Genomic DNA, 14,300 nt, shown 5'->3' on the forward strand with positions numbered 1-14,300 from the left:
ATAATGTTATTTAATTTTTTTTTGTTTTATTTCATTGTTTATTTATTTTTTTTTATACTATCTTCTGTTATTTTTTATTTCCTCTATCATTAATACTACCCTTGATAACAATAAACAATTCTAGGCTCAAAATGTTTGCAGCATCAGAAGACACGCGTTGACCAATTTAGTTTTCAATAAAAAAATACTGTACCCGGGGAAAAACGATCCATCGTTCACGCGTTTTTTTACCCAGGAAGATGAGATAGAAAAACGCTGAAGGAGCTGACTTTTGTCACTGAATGATGAATGATATTTTTTTCTAGAAATATCGGAAACAATTCATTCGTCCGTAACGCTTATCCGCGTTCAGTTGAGCTTCCAACAACATAAACTTGTCACACATCAACGATTTCATATGTATATCAAAAAATAAAAAAATATATATACACATGAAATAGTAAAAAAGTTTATATATAATAAGATAAAACCATTATTTTATTATTTTTATTATTATCACGATAATATTTCTATATTTTTGAAGCTCAACATAACGGATCTACTATCACCATCAAATATTTTATACAAATAAATAGTAAATCTTCTTATACAGAACATTGGCAAAAAAAAAAAAAAAGTACCCAACTCTTACAAGTCTTATAAATATCAGTAATACTCATACTTCATTATAATTGCATTGGAAAAAAAAAAATAAATAAATAAAAAAAATTATAAACTCGTTATTTCAATAACGAAAATATAACATAAGCTATATCATTACCGAGAAAATAAATATAAAAAAATACAATAAATTATAATAAATCCTGAAAAGTACACTTTTATTATTATTTTATTTTTATTATATTTCTGAATATAAGTTGGAGGACATTTTTCTCGGCTGTGTCACGAATTGAATCGATTCCACGAAGAGTCGAAATATTCAACTTGGTAAAAATACAGTATGCACTCTTCAGTTTACGAGTGGTTCGTTAAAATCAAGGACACCCACTCTCTTTTCTTGGTATCGTGAATTTTAATATACACGCGAACGTGACGGGAAATAAAGAATTTCATTTCAGGAGCGAAAATGCTTATCATATATATTTATTACTTTTTTTTTTTTTAACTCTTCTCATTCATTATATTCATCAAATTATATTATATTTTTTTTTTTTCTGTTAAGCAGTTGGTGATTTAACTAGGTTCAATGAGAAAATAAATTTATTTATGCACTTATATTTTATCACTTGACTAACTTCATCCCCCTCATATTGGTGTTTTTAAAATCGATAAATTTATGGATTTTTCATATGTTCAACCTGCTAGCCTGTTGAAATTTTAACCCCTGTCTTTAAAAAAGATTTGAAGGTATTAGTTTGATGAAACACCTGATCGCAAATAGGGCAAAAAATCAGGTCTGGCGTCTATCATTTTCAAAAGAATGCGCACAGATGTTTCACTACGATAAAATAAAAAGTGAATCGTGTACGATTACGCTTCACTTGCTGCCCTTTCATTTCTTTTTTTTTTTTTTTCTAGTTGGTTAGTTCATTACAGTCTATCCAAAACATCCGAATTTTTTACCCCACATGTATCACGTTCAATTTTGTAACTAAAATTTTTTTGCAATAAAACATACATTGCATAATAAAAAATATCCCATAAAAATCTTACGGTTTTTTATTTATATTTTTTTGTTTTTTTTTTTTATCACTATTTTTCAGGCATTGTTTTTTTTCCTATAATTCTTAACAGGCTTCGATAGCCTGCGTCAACGCATTTTCATTGCGTTTTTATCGATGTAATTTTGTAACTCGGCGCCAGCATTTCTGCATCAAATGAAACCAAGCCAATCGAGCGCGTACGATTGCAATGTTTGATGGGCATACACAAAAAATAAATAAATAATAAAAAAAAAGAGAATGGAAATAAATGGGAAAAAAAATAAAAAATGAGATGGAATTCGACACCAGTATTTTTCTACATAATAAAAATCTAATAATTTTCAATGTGATAGATTATATAATAAAAATAATTTTTATTTTAAATCAGAGACACCCTCAATTCGTCGCAATTGAACGTAAAGTAATTCATGTTGTATTGAGTCACGAACGAGCATAAATTCAATCAAGCAAAATAGAGTAAAATTAGTTGTCTTTAATAGAAAATAAAATAAATAAAAATACTCAGGTGGAGTCATTTTATGGGTATTGAAAAAAAATTCAAAATACGTGACATAACATTTGATCAGAAGATAATCCTCTTTTGGGTTTCTTTTTAAGCTCAAATAAAAGGAAAGACGAGTAGATCCTTCAGACATTGAAAGTACCAAGTAAAGCCTTGCAGCAAAAATAAAAATCCCATGAAAAAATTACATTGACTATTATCAACTCATAAGTAAATTTAATTAATAATAATATTATGTTTTTAAATAGCCTGTCCATCTGTCATGTCATATGACAAGAAAAATACGAATATCATTATGTTTGAAAAATTATCATGTCTATAATGACCATTAAAATATACTGAAAATGTATAATTAAGTTGGAAACAATAAATTGATGATAAACTCATCTAAATGATAATAAAAAAATAAAAAATTTAAATAAATGTCTAACTGACATACGTGAAAATCTAAATATACATAATTTTACCTTTATGATGTAGTTGAATGTTGTTTTTTTTTTTTCAGTTTAATTTTAAAACCATCTGTCTGCAACTTGAGCGTCCAACCAACTCAATATACCAATTGGATGTACAATAAGAATGAAAATAAAAATTTAAGTAGATCAAAATGATCAACAAAAATATTTATAAACATGAATTGCATCACCACGCCTACACATTTTTCATTCCTTTATTGTATTGTGTATAATCAAGGCAAGTTGTCCAAAACAAAGTGGCCTGTTGTCCAAAGACGAGTGACTTGTACACCTATATATATAATTGTAAGACAATTTTGTTATAGTCTGACTCTGTCACATGTGTAAGCTTTATGTTAAATTCCACATGGTTTGAGACAACATGCTTACGTGGTTGTATGTATAGCTGAATGTCGAAACATACTCAAGACGCATTCTCTGATCCGTGTACATGTTGAACACAGAATATATCAGTACGCGTGTTACAGTCTGTACGTGACCAAGAGACAGTACCATGGGGTTGAGATCATCAGTTGACTGGTTTACTTGAGAGACCCACCTCGAGACTATTCAAGCCAGAACAGAACAGAATTTCACTAAATCAATCCATTGTCACATGGCCTCGATTTCGTGGGCAGGTTGACTCACATACTCACTACAAAGGGACAATATCAATTTATATATATATTATTGAGTTATTCAACACAAAGACTTGTATATAAATTAATAAAAAATACATATAATAAAATATATTTGAATTAAATTATAAAATTTATGGTATATATATTTTATTTTTGATTGATTGATGAACATGGAACTGATGAAAATGAAAGAAAAAAAAAAAATTCAAGACATATTTTTTTTATGCTTGTTATTTTATTTTTTTTTTTAATACTTGATATTATTATTATTAGTAATGCACATTTACCTTTGTATATTGAATTGAAATTACAGTTGATACCGTGAAGAATAAGATATATATTTTTTGATGGATCCAGTTGTAATTTGATGCAATAACGGTAAACAAATTTATCACCAGTGGTTTAACCTTCACGTCAATTGATGCCAAACAATTTTATCCTCTCGTCGTGTAATATGCTGTTTAACCTGAGTATTGTTAAGGCCAAACATATGTAAAGTTAGCGTGACGATCGTGACAAATAATTTCAACGATAATTGACTATTACTTTATTATTAAAGGTCAAATATACGCAACTTTTTCCTTTTTCTTTTTTACAATCAATTTTCTTTATTATCTGAAAATATAAAAAAATATATATAATTAGTATATAATTATTATAAATTATTAATGAGAATAAACATAAAAAATATATATTGTGTAGTAGTAAAAAGTCATTAAAAAATTATCAGAGTGTATGCAGTTGGTTTTATCGAAAAATACATACAAACTTGAAAATTCAATCAAAAAAAAAAAACGGAAATATATAAAAAAAAAGCTTGGTAATAAAGCAGAGCTTTTTTTAAAAGTTCAACTAAGATCATAAACCCGCGAAATCTCTTGAATAAGGACACGACTTTTTTCCATCTCTATTTCCCGTTGTGAATGATTTTAGTTTTTTTTTTTCAACATTCCCCCAAGTTTTAATGGAGACAATTAAAAGCTTCGTATATAACGCTTGAACAAAACTAATTTTAGAGAAGACGTTTTTATTAGCTTATCGCATTCATTTTTTTTTTTTCCTATATATAAAATTTATTTTGTATTTTATTATATCACTATCAAGTTTTTGTTTTATGATAATATGTATATATCTGATCATCATTGAACGCGAGAACTCAACAACAGTAGAATTCACACATGTATGATGTTTAATATATAATTTAAAAAAAAAAAAAAACCATACAACTCACAACTCACTCATTACCATATTATCTCGTGCATAATAATTTTGTTTAAACACGCGGCACAAGACCAAAATCTATATCCTCCTCCATTATTGCACAATAATTTTTATCTCTTTTTATTTGATTAAAATTATCATTATTTCTCCCTTCCTCAATGAAATTTGTTGATGTGGGAAATTTTCAATTATGCATAGTTCAAAATTAATTAATATTGAACATATACGATCGTAATAATTTTCATCCATAATATCAAAGAGGATAAATAAATAATATAGCAAAATAAAAAAATGATTAAACAAATTTTTAAAAATTTGTTATTAAATTAAATTGACGTATATAATATTTTCATAAATCATCGATCAAATAAATATGATGCACGTTAATTTATTAAACTGAAAAATGCACATTATTAAACAATGATTAAATTAATTGACATTTAGATTGACAATATCCATAATAAATATGCAATTTCATTGTAAAAATTTATTAAACAAATATTATATATTCACTATGAAATTGACCATTTAATCAAGTGATTTTTTATTTTTCATTTGAGATAATATTATTACTATTTTAATTTTTAAATAGATTTTTATATTCAATATGTATTTGTATTTTAATGGCTTTGAGTTTGAATGAGAATATTAATTAACTGTTGAATACCACAATGAGTTTATACAGGGCAAGTAATACGATGATGTAAACTGCCCTCAATTATACACAAGAACTTTGACTAGTTAAACTCTGTGGATGAAACACTCAAAACAGTAACTAATTCATCAAAATTTAAGCTTAGCTATTATCCAAAAACTTTAACAATATTATCTCATTCAATATAATTATAATTTACAATGTATATATATTGTTAAAATTATATAGTGTATTAATAATTCAAGAATTTCATTATTAAATTATAATAATAATAATAATATATTAGATAAAATAAATAAAATGAGCTTTCAATAAACAAAAGAAAATTGAATTCTTCATTCGACATTTATTGATACTCATTGAGATAGGCTAAAATGGGTATCAGATGTTTTGCTGATGAAATAAAATCGAAAGAATGTAACAAGATGTTTCGCCTTTTCTTATCATAAAGAAAACGAAATCGCAAATTCTGCAGGGCAAAACAAATTTGACCCTCTGGTATTTTACCAAAAAAAAAAAAACATACATACATACATTTTCTACTGTTTTCTTTTTGCCTTCATATCAGCCCCCAATGACATGACATCGTATCTTTTCTTTTACCATTCTCTATCTTTCTCATTTCAATTCATGTAATATACATTTTTTTTTTCTCTTATTTTACTCTATATTCTATTCTCTCTTGTATACACATGGATAAACTATCAGTCACACCCTGCAACTTTTATTTCTGACAATCATTCCTGTTGAAAATACTATTTTCTCAACTGTAACTTTGTCTCTCTTGATGTTCCAATATACCTAAACACTGGATTCATTTGGTAACTCTAGTAAATGACATTCTGCGTTTATTGTCTCATTACTTTTTTTTTTTTATTATCATTATTTTCTTTTATCAGTTTCTTTTATTCGAAATGAAAAATTCCATAGAAAAAACAAAATATATAATAAAATAGGTATAAATCAATTTTAAAATTTTTTATTCATCATTTAAATTTCAATAGCTGACTGACCGGAAATTCAAGAGAAAGATGGACCAAAAAAAAATGAATATATGTATCGAGCTCATCCCTTTCGGTTTCTTGAATCTTATCATAGTTTTTTTTTTTTTTCATACAGGGGTTGGAAATAAAAAATTGAACGATATCCTTCAACATTTCTCTTTCTCTTCTTTTCACCAGTTCTTTTAGTCTTCTTGACCCCCCTCCCCCCTGAATTTGAGTCGTTGTTGGACAACACTGACCCCACACCGGACAGACTATGTTTTTTTAAGGCTTTGTGTCTCTCCATCGACGTAGGAAAATGAAACCGGTAATGCCCAGGCATTGATGGATTCCCTGCTATTCCCTGAATAGGGGGATTATGCATAGCATAAATACGCAATTTCGTCGCGAATATATATATATTCAAACAAGCCGAATACGATGCGATATACACAACTCTATTTCTATATAACATACATTTTTTTTTTGTTTCATATTTCCATATCCCTTGTGTATACGCACTTTAATACTAAACAACGTCATGACTGATCTCTTCACTATTAGTTTTCATCATTTACAAACAAAAACTATATTTTATATATATACGGGAATTAACAAATCACTTACTATCAACATAAATAGAGACGATTTATTCGATACATCATTACGTGCATGATTGAGCAATTCACTCGGATTATATCAACTTCATTATAGTAATTTTTTTTATCTTCCTTCTTTTTTTTTTTTATTCATTTAGTTTTTATTTTATATTGTCAATATATTGCTTTTGTGTGTGTGTACATATTTTTTATTTTTACTTGAAATAATTACCGCAATGTGAATGATTTAATGTAAAAAAAAAATGAGACAAAACAAGATCAAAGTAAAGTAGATAATATTTTTTTTTCATAAAAAAAAGCATCATCATGGTAGGGAAAAATCAGGTGTGTTTGTGGTAACAAAATACGTATATTCCCCTCTCGATTGATGTTGGGTCATGTATTCATAATGCTAACCCAACTATAAATATATATTCAACAAGAAAAAAAAAAATTTTTTATCCAAGATTCATTGTCAAGGCGACTATTATATACTATTGGAGAGAAAAAAAAAAAAAAACCAATTATTTTGTAAATTTTCTGGGGTGACATTGGTGTCAGATTATCTTCTTCATATGTTGTACATTTTATTATAATAATAATGATTATTATTTAATGTTTTTTTTTTTTTTTTTTCTACCCAGGCACTCTCACCTTTGCCTGCCCCCAAGGTTGCATTGCTTTGCGTGATCTCATTTCCATAGACTGGTTATATTGTGTCCCCTGTAGAATGATATCCAAACCAAGGGTAGTGTTGTATCGAGTGAACGGTTGGCAACAAATATGCGTGTGGTAAATTCATGATATCGGTGAACATCGGAATTTCACTTCCGGTTAACCAACGGCCACCTGGTTTAAAAGCAATGGTCATCCATCCGTGCATTCATCACAAGCATATAACACATACACATCAACCTTGTCCCTTTTTTTAATTTACTTTTTATACAAATTTGTTATTTTAGATGCTACCAAAACACACACGTGCCTACATATATACTTTATTGAATAGCATTTTATTGTTAAACAGTGCTGGTGCTTTAATTAACCAACTGATGTTACTTCCCGTTACGCTTAAATATATCAAGATATATACATGAACATGGCTCGTCAAATATACACCCTAAAAGATTTTTTTCGATTTTTTAAAAACACATTTTTATTACCACAAAATACCGTGAATTTAATGGTTGATTTTAAGATACCTGTTAAACGATACAAATGATATTAAAATTGAAAAAAAAATAAATAAATAAATAAATTATTTTTAATATTATATATACATACATAAAGGAAAATATTTATTGAAATATATAAAAGTGCTTTTGGATCTAGACTTTTATGACGATGAATTTCCGTAATATATATAAATATAGTACTTTTGTATATAAAAGAGAAAAATGATATACACCCATAGTACAAAATACGATATCTCTTTTGCCACAGGATTTATGTGAGACGTTATACGGCCGATGTGACTCTAACACTTTGCGCATTGGACCTGGCAATATTTCTGCGTGTCATAAACTCAAGATAATTAAATTATGGAAATGAAAAATAGAAAAAAAAAAAAAAATAACAATATTAATATAAAAATAAAAACAAAAATAATAATACAAAAAAACATTAAATGTTAATAGATAAAAAATTTAAAATATATATAGTGAAAATGAGGTACAATAAAATTGACACTTGTGAATGGTGAAAATAAAAAAAAAAAAAACAAAAAATCATAAAACCAATTCACTTAGAAAAATTAAAAACAATCTGGATATAGTATCTGAATTTAAAAAAAAAGTATAATAAAAAATTTATTTATGTGTTGATCATGTCGAGTTTAAGTATATGACTAAAACGAGAAAATGAAAAATTTCTATGAGTTATAAATAACAAAGGAGAAAATCATTAATGTTGAAATGAGCAATGAAAACAAAATACACAAAATCTCCTCCCTCATTGTCATTGAATTTTGGTATAGTGGTAATGGTTGCGTTAACATAAATGGAAATCAGATGTATATATGCATACGATATCAACAACCATTACATTATCACACACAACGTCAACTAGAAATCGTATTTTCAAAAACAATATACATAATACAATACAACAAAACTAATCTCACTGAGCATTGATGGTGAATACTGTTGGTCCAATGTCCATAATCGTTTGTGAATTGTCGTGTTAATCAAGTTTGGAAAATACGTAAATGTATAGGCTGGTTACCGAGTTTGTAATTTCATTTTGGTCATATGGGTATATCATGTGAATGGTGCCAGAAAGGCATCACACAGTGTAATATATAGACAAAGAGGAATGAGTGGATTTTAAGCTCATTGGCATACACAACATTTAAGTCCTTTTTCTCTCTTTCCTTCTCTCTTCTTCTCTCTTTATGACATAGATATACAATTACGTGTTTGTACTCTAAATTTTGTTGAATGTATATATATTTTCCAACAAACAGGTAGATGAATGTACATTTGTGAACACATTTAGATACATATATATACAAAGAAAAACAATGAAATGGTTCAAGTTGAAATCGTAAACCATGTATACAGAGGAAAGGGACGATCTTTAACGTTAAATGAGACACATGACAGACTTTCCTAGAACGATATGATAAATAATTCTCTGTGTTTTACTCAAAATACCAAGACAGTATTGTATTTTCCAAGAGAATAAGGAAAATATTGAAGTAAACATTTAACATTGTTCATTTGAAATAGCAAAAAGTAAGAGCACTTTAAGATGATGATGCAAAATACTATGAAAAATAATTATAAAATGAGAAACTTGAAAAATTAACAACAACACTATTATTTAGTGGTATAGTAGTTTTGAAAGTTTTAATGGTCTTATATATTATATGAGAGTTGAGTTGTAAAAATATAAAATGACTTATACTTTTAGCATAAGAGTCACTTTTATTTTCTTTCAACAATGCAAATGACTTAATTTGCACATTGCCATTGTGATAGCTGCTTAAATAAGATAAATATATTGCCTCTTAAAATTGTTAATTTTAATTAAAATTTATTTTATATACCTTTATTTTTTTTTTTTTTTTATAAATTATATAATCTGTCTGGCTATAATTGATGATAAAAATTTTTTTTTTTTTTCCTTTTAAAAAGCAAAAGATAAATATTTTTTATATATGTATTAAATTTTTTTTTCCAGTAATAATAAAAAAAATAAACCACTCAAATGTCATTAATATTTTTTTTTTTTTCTTTTCACTATTAAATACTCAGTGCTTAATCAACCGATGAATTTTTTTTATTTCTAGTGAAGATCATCGAAGTCGACAAGGATAGCCATTAATATTATCCGTTTTTTTTTTTTTCATTTACTTTTTTTTCTACTTTCCCTCGTCACACTGGAACGAACCCTTTCACTGTCAACTAACAATATCGTTTACGCGCGATCGACTCGTAATAATTGCCACACACCGCGGTGCAAAATTTACAGTGGCCAACATCACCCTTAAAAGACTTTTCCTTTTTTTTTTTTTAATATTTATCCCTTAACTTATTCGTTTACCACGACTACTTTAATACTACCCCCATTTTATTTAACCCGCGCTAGAAAAGCTTAAACATGACTTTAAATTCATTTGCGCTTCATGATGATTGTTGAGCCAGCAAGCAAAGTTGCCATTGTATACCCGCATCTGTTCAATAATTCTCTTTTATTTTGATGACAATTTATATATATAGAAACAGTGTTAGCAAGAATAGCAAGCTTACGTGGTTCAATTTCATTATCAGTATGATTTTAAAGTGGCTGTCAAAGCTAAAAGGGAGGTTAAAAAAAAAAAAAAAGGGTGATAAGGGAGAGAGCATAAGAGAAAGCCAAATGTTTCTAACAATTTGACACTCTTGAGTGACGCGTTTTACACAAGCAAATTTTAGAACAGGAAAAGTGGTGTGCGGGTTGTGTCTGAATCATCGCTTTTATAACGTTTTGTTACACTTTACCCTTCAACTTGTTCTTCTGTATCTGTATCATAAGAACTTTTCAAAGGGTGTAAAACACTGAACTAAATCAATTTTAAAATATAAGCTCATGTAAAATTTATTAAATAATTGTCACACCAAGCATTTAATTTATTAGTATATATTATTAATTTTTATATTTTTAAATTTATATAAAGTCGATAATTTAAAAAAAAAGCCATTATTTAAATTTCCAGTAATTGAATTATTAAATATGCATTGTAATAATTTAATCAATGAATATTACAATCATTATATTAATGTAATAATACTTGTAAAATTATTATTGTTAATACAGTAATATATTGTTTAATGTAAATCCACAATATTAAATATCCTCAGGTAATTTACCAGTTAATTATTCAAATTGATAATACATTATTACAATGTAAATAGAATAATTGATATTGCTTGCCACAAATATTATTAAATTTATGAAATTTATAAATATATATATTTCATGTTAATTTGCAACAATAAATATGTTTACTAATGAAGTGTAAATTATACTTTTCACTTTGTGAATTATATAAATGTAAAATGAACAAATTTTATTATATATACTGTATACTATAAAAGACCAAAAAAAAGTTTTAAAAGTTTGTTAATGATTGTAATATTTAGTCATGTGAAAATGTCATCATATCAGCCGTAAATAAATTTAGAGATGTTACAAAACATGCGGTATACCCATAAATCCGCAACAGAGAAATGACGAGCTTGTTATTTTCACACTCAGGAATCAAGCACAGTGACAAGATGTATTGAGATCAGTGAGCTTGCGGTAGAGAGTATAAAAAAATAAGAGATTGAAAGAAAAATAAAAAAAAAATAAATAAATAAAAAAGGGAAAGAAAAAAAAAACAGATTGGAATCCATTGAGTCACCCTATACTGACATAACAAGGGGCAGATTGTAGCGTCAGGGTGAATTGGACGGTACAATTTTCCTTTGAGGTTTTAGTAGGATCGGAGATCGCGACTACTTGCACAGTGAATCGACACACAAAAGTGACCATCGCCATTGGTAACTGATATCATTGTGAGCTGTTTGGTATTTGGTACGGATGGTGTTGGTTGCCTCTTCAACCTCGCACTACGCGTCTGGCCATTTCTTGTATTTCAAAGCTTATTTATTTTTTTTTTTTCTTTCATTCATTCCTTTTTTTTTTTTTTACGTCTTTTTATTCGTTGTCCAATCCCCAATGGACTAACATTGATATCAATAAAAAGATAAAAAAAAAAAGGAACAAAAGCTGACGATGAAGAAGACGATATCTATATATTATATTTTTTTTTCTTGAACCGGGAACTAGAAAATAATAAATGAAATTGGTTGGGTCATAACAGGGTTATGAGCCGTGAGGTTGGGTAGTTAAAGTTTTCAACTATAGCACCACCACCACTACTACTACTATCAACACCAGCACTATCACTAAAAACCATGTAAACCATTGCTTACTTGTCGTAAGTCATAATCTTCATGAAAATTTTGCCATTCAAGAGAATACATGAAGGTGTATATTCATCATACACACATATAATATTCATAGTCGTTTGTTTCTTGTTTTGCGCTAAATTTGTTCGATATATATATATATATATATAACACAACTAAAACCAACTATATCACTCTGTTTCTCCAAACCCTCGCTGATATGGTTTTGGGCCACGAGGGAGAAGTCATAAATCCAACTTGCTGAGCGTTGAAATTGCCGTCGGCACTTCATCATCGGTGTCGCCTGTGTTATGGTGCCATCGCAAGTAATATAATAATCATGAAATTACGATTTCCCGAACAATCGAGTTACACCCCAAACTTCACTTACCACCACACACAGTGGTGATCATAAAATGACCTAAAATTGCGGTGTAGAAAAAAAAAACGAAACAAAAAAATCCGTAAAGATAATAAAGTTGAATAAAAAAAAAAATTGAATTTTGATATGAAACGTGATTTGGATGTATGTTGGTGGATGCTTTTTCATCTGATTTAGCCAATTGCGGTCGACAGTTTGTCGTTCTCAAAAAAAAAAGGAAAAAGACAATCATTAGGACAAAACGTTTTCTTTGATCCTGTCACGATCCACGTGTCACAAGATGGTGCTTTCAGGATGTCCGAAATCCCAACATTGCCCCGGGGTTTGATGCTTCTATTTGTAAATCTTTATTGATATTGGATAGTCCAAAAGGCACGATTTCTACCCATACATATAAACACACGTATATAGATATTGCAAAACATTTGGGGTTACTGTGTGCGGTTAGTATGCCCGCATTGTAACACAACGATCCTTGAGACCAAGTTGTATGGATGACAATAATAAAAAAAAAAGCGACAAGAAGTTGTGATAGGGAATTTAAATGGAACAAGAAAACACAAGTAACCAATTGCCGAAATAAGACACTGAGGGTTGCTGACAAAATAACAAAGAAATTTTTTTCCCTTTTCTTTGCACAAATATAGAGACCTTTTTTTTTAAGGGTAAATTGCAAAATAGATATATAGATGTTAATAATAATTTTCTAATAGCATTGCAATTGTTTTGTATTATCAATAAATAATTAGAAGAAAAAAAAATACTATGGCCTAAATTGAAAGTTGTTAAAACTGTTGATAAACTATTATATTTGGTTTTTTTTTCGGTTGTTACTTTAATCTCCATTAGTGTTAGTAGAATAAAAATAAAAGTGTATAGTTTATTAGTGAATATACAGAGTCCAAGCTTTGTAACAAATATTGTGGTTATGTGGCTGTGGTATATATACAAATTATAACATGCAACTCACCAAATTCCTCGTACGTTGGCAATGATTTTCAACACCTCCTCTCCTCTTCTCTTCGACCGAAAACAAACCAACAAACGCACCGATGAACGCGGTAGCCAACAATTAATCTAACTGTCACATTCATCACGTCGTCACACTATCTTCTTTGGTTATTCTCTCATTGGGCGGGCTCCGTTCGTGAAAAGGGGTGTAGATATCACAACAATTTTACGTTAAACAAGAGGGTTGAGTCAGTTGAATATACAACATACACCACAAGCAAGACCTTTATCATCCAATTTCTCTAAAATGTAGCTTTCATATCACTTGAAAACTTTTTAGACTATTTTCTGCAACAGACAAAACTTGATATGATAAATTATTCAATGAAAAAATAAAATAAATAAATAAAAAACAAACAAAATGAAAATAAAAAAAAAATACTGTTTGAAAAAAAATAAAAAACAACAAAAAGTATAGAATTTTAAAGCTTCCAAAGTTTTAAATGTAATACGTAAACTGACGGTATTTCACGCAACATTAACTTTCCATTTTCATTTTAAAATGAAAAAAAAAAAATAAAACAAAATATATTATTACAAAAAGAATGAGGAGTAACATTATTCTATCACAATTTGATCGATTCAATGCCATAAAACTGCACCGTAAAAACGATCAGAATCACACACGGAAATGTTTTTTATTTTTTTTTAAGCAAAGTAAAATAGAACTAGAAAATTTTTCAAATGACGCAGTCAAAAAGTCGTTGTCGTTGACTTTCACAACTGTATTCAATTCTGCAAATTTCAAC

General features: G+C 28.1%; 1 long non-coding RNA gene across 4 annotated transcripts in view; it reads right to left on the minus strand.

Annotated features, from left to right (window-relative positions):
* Positions 1-14,300, minus strand: part of LOC122851641 — a 130,161-nt gene that overhangs the window by 70,211 nt on the left and 45,650 nt on the right. For all 4 annotated transcript variants that reach the window (XR_006373718.1, XR_006373719.1, XR_006373722.1 and 1 more), the window contains exons 8-11: positions 13,511-13,839; positions 3,550-3,877; positions 3,012-3,276; positions 2,634-2,913 (exon numbers count right to left, since the gene is read on the minus strand). This is a non-coding gene — a long non-coding RNA (uncharacterized LOC122851641). The remainder of the gene's footprint in view (positions 1-2,633; positions 2,914-3,011; positions 3,277-3,549; positions 3,878-13,510; positions 13,840-14,300) is intronic.

The sequence above is a fragment of the Aphidius gifuensis genome, linkage group LG3 (genome assembly GCF_014905175.1).
Source record: "Aphidius gifuensis isolate YNYX2018 linkage group LG3, ASM1490517v1, whole genome shotgun sequence".
NCBI classification, from domain to species: domain Eukaryota; kingdom Metazoa; phylum Arthropoda; class Insecta; order Hymenoptera; family Braconidae; genus Aphidius; species Aphidius gifuensis.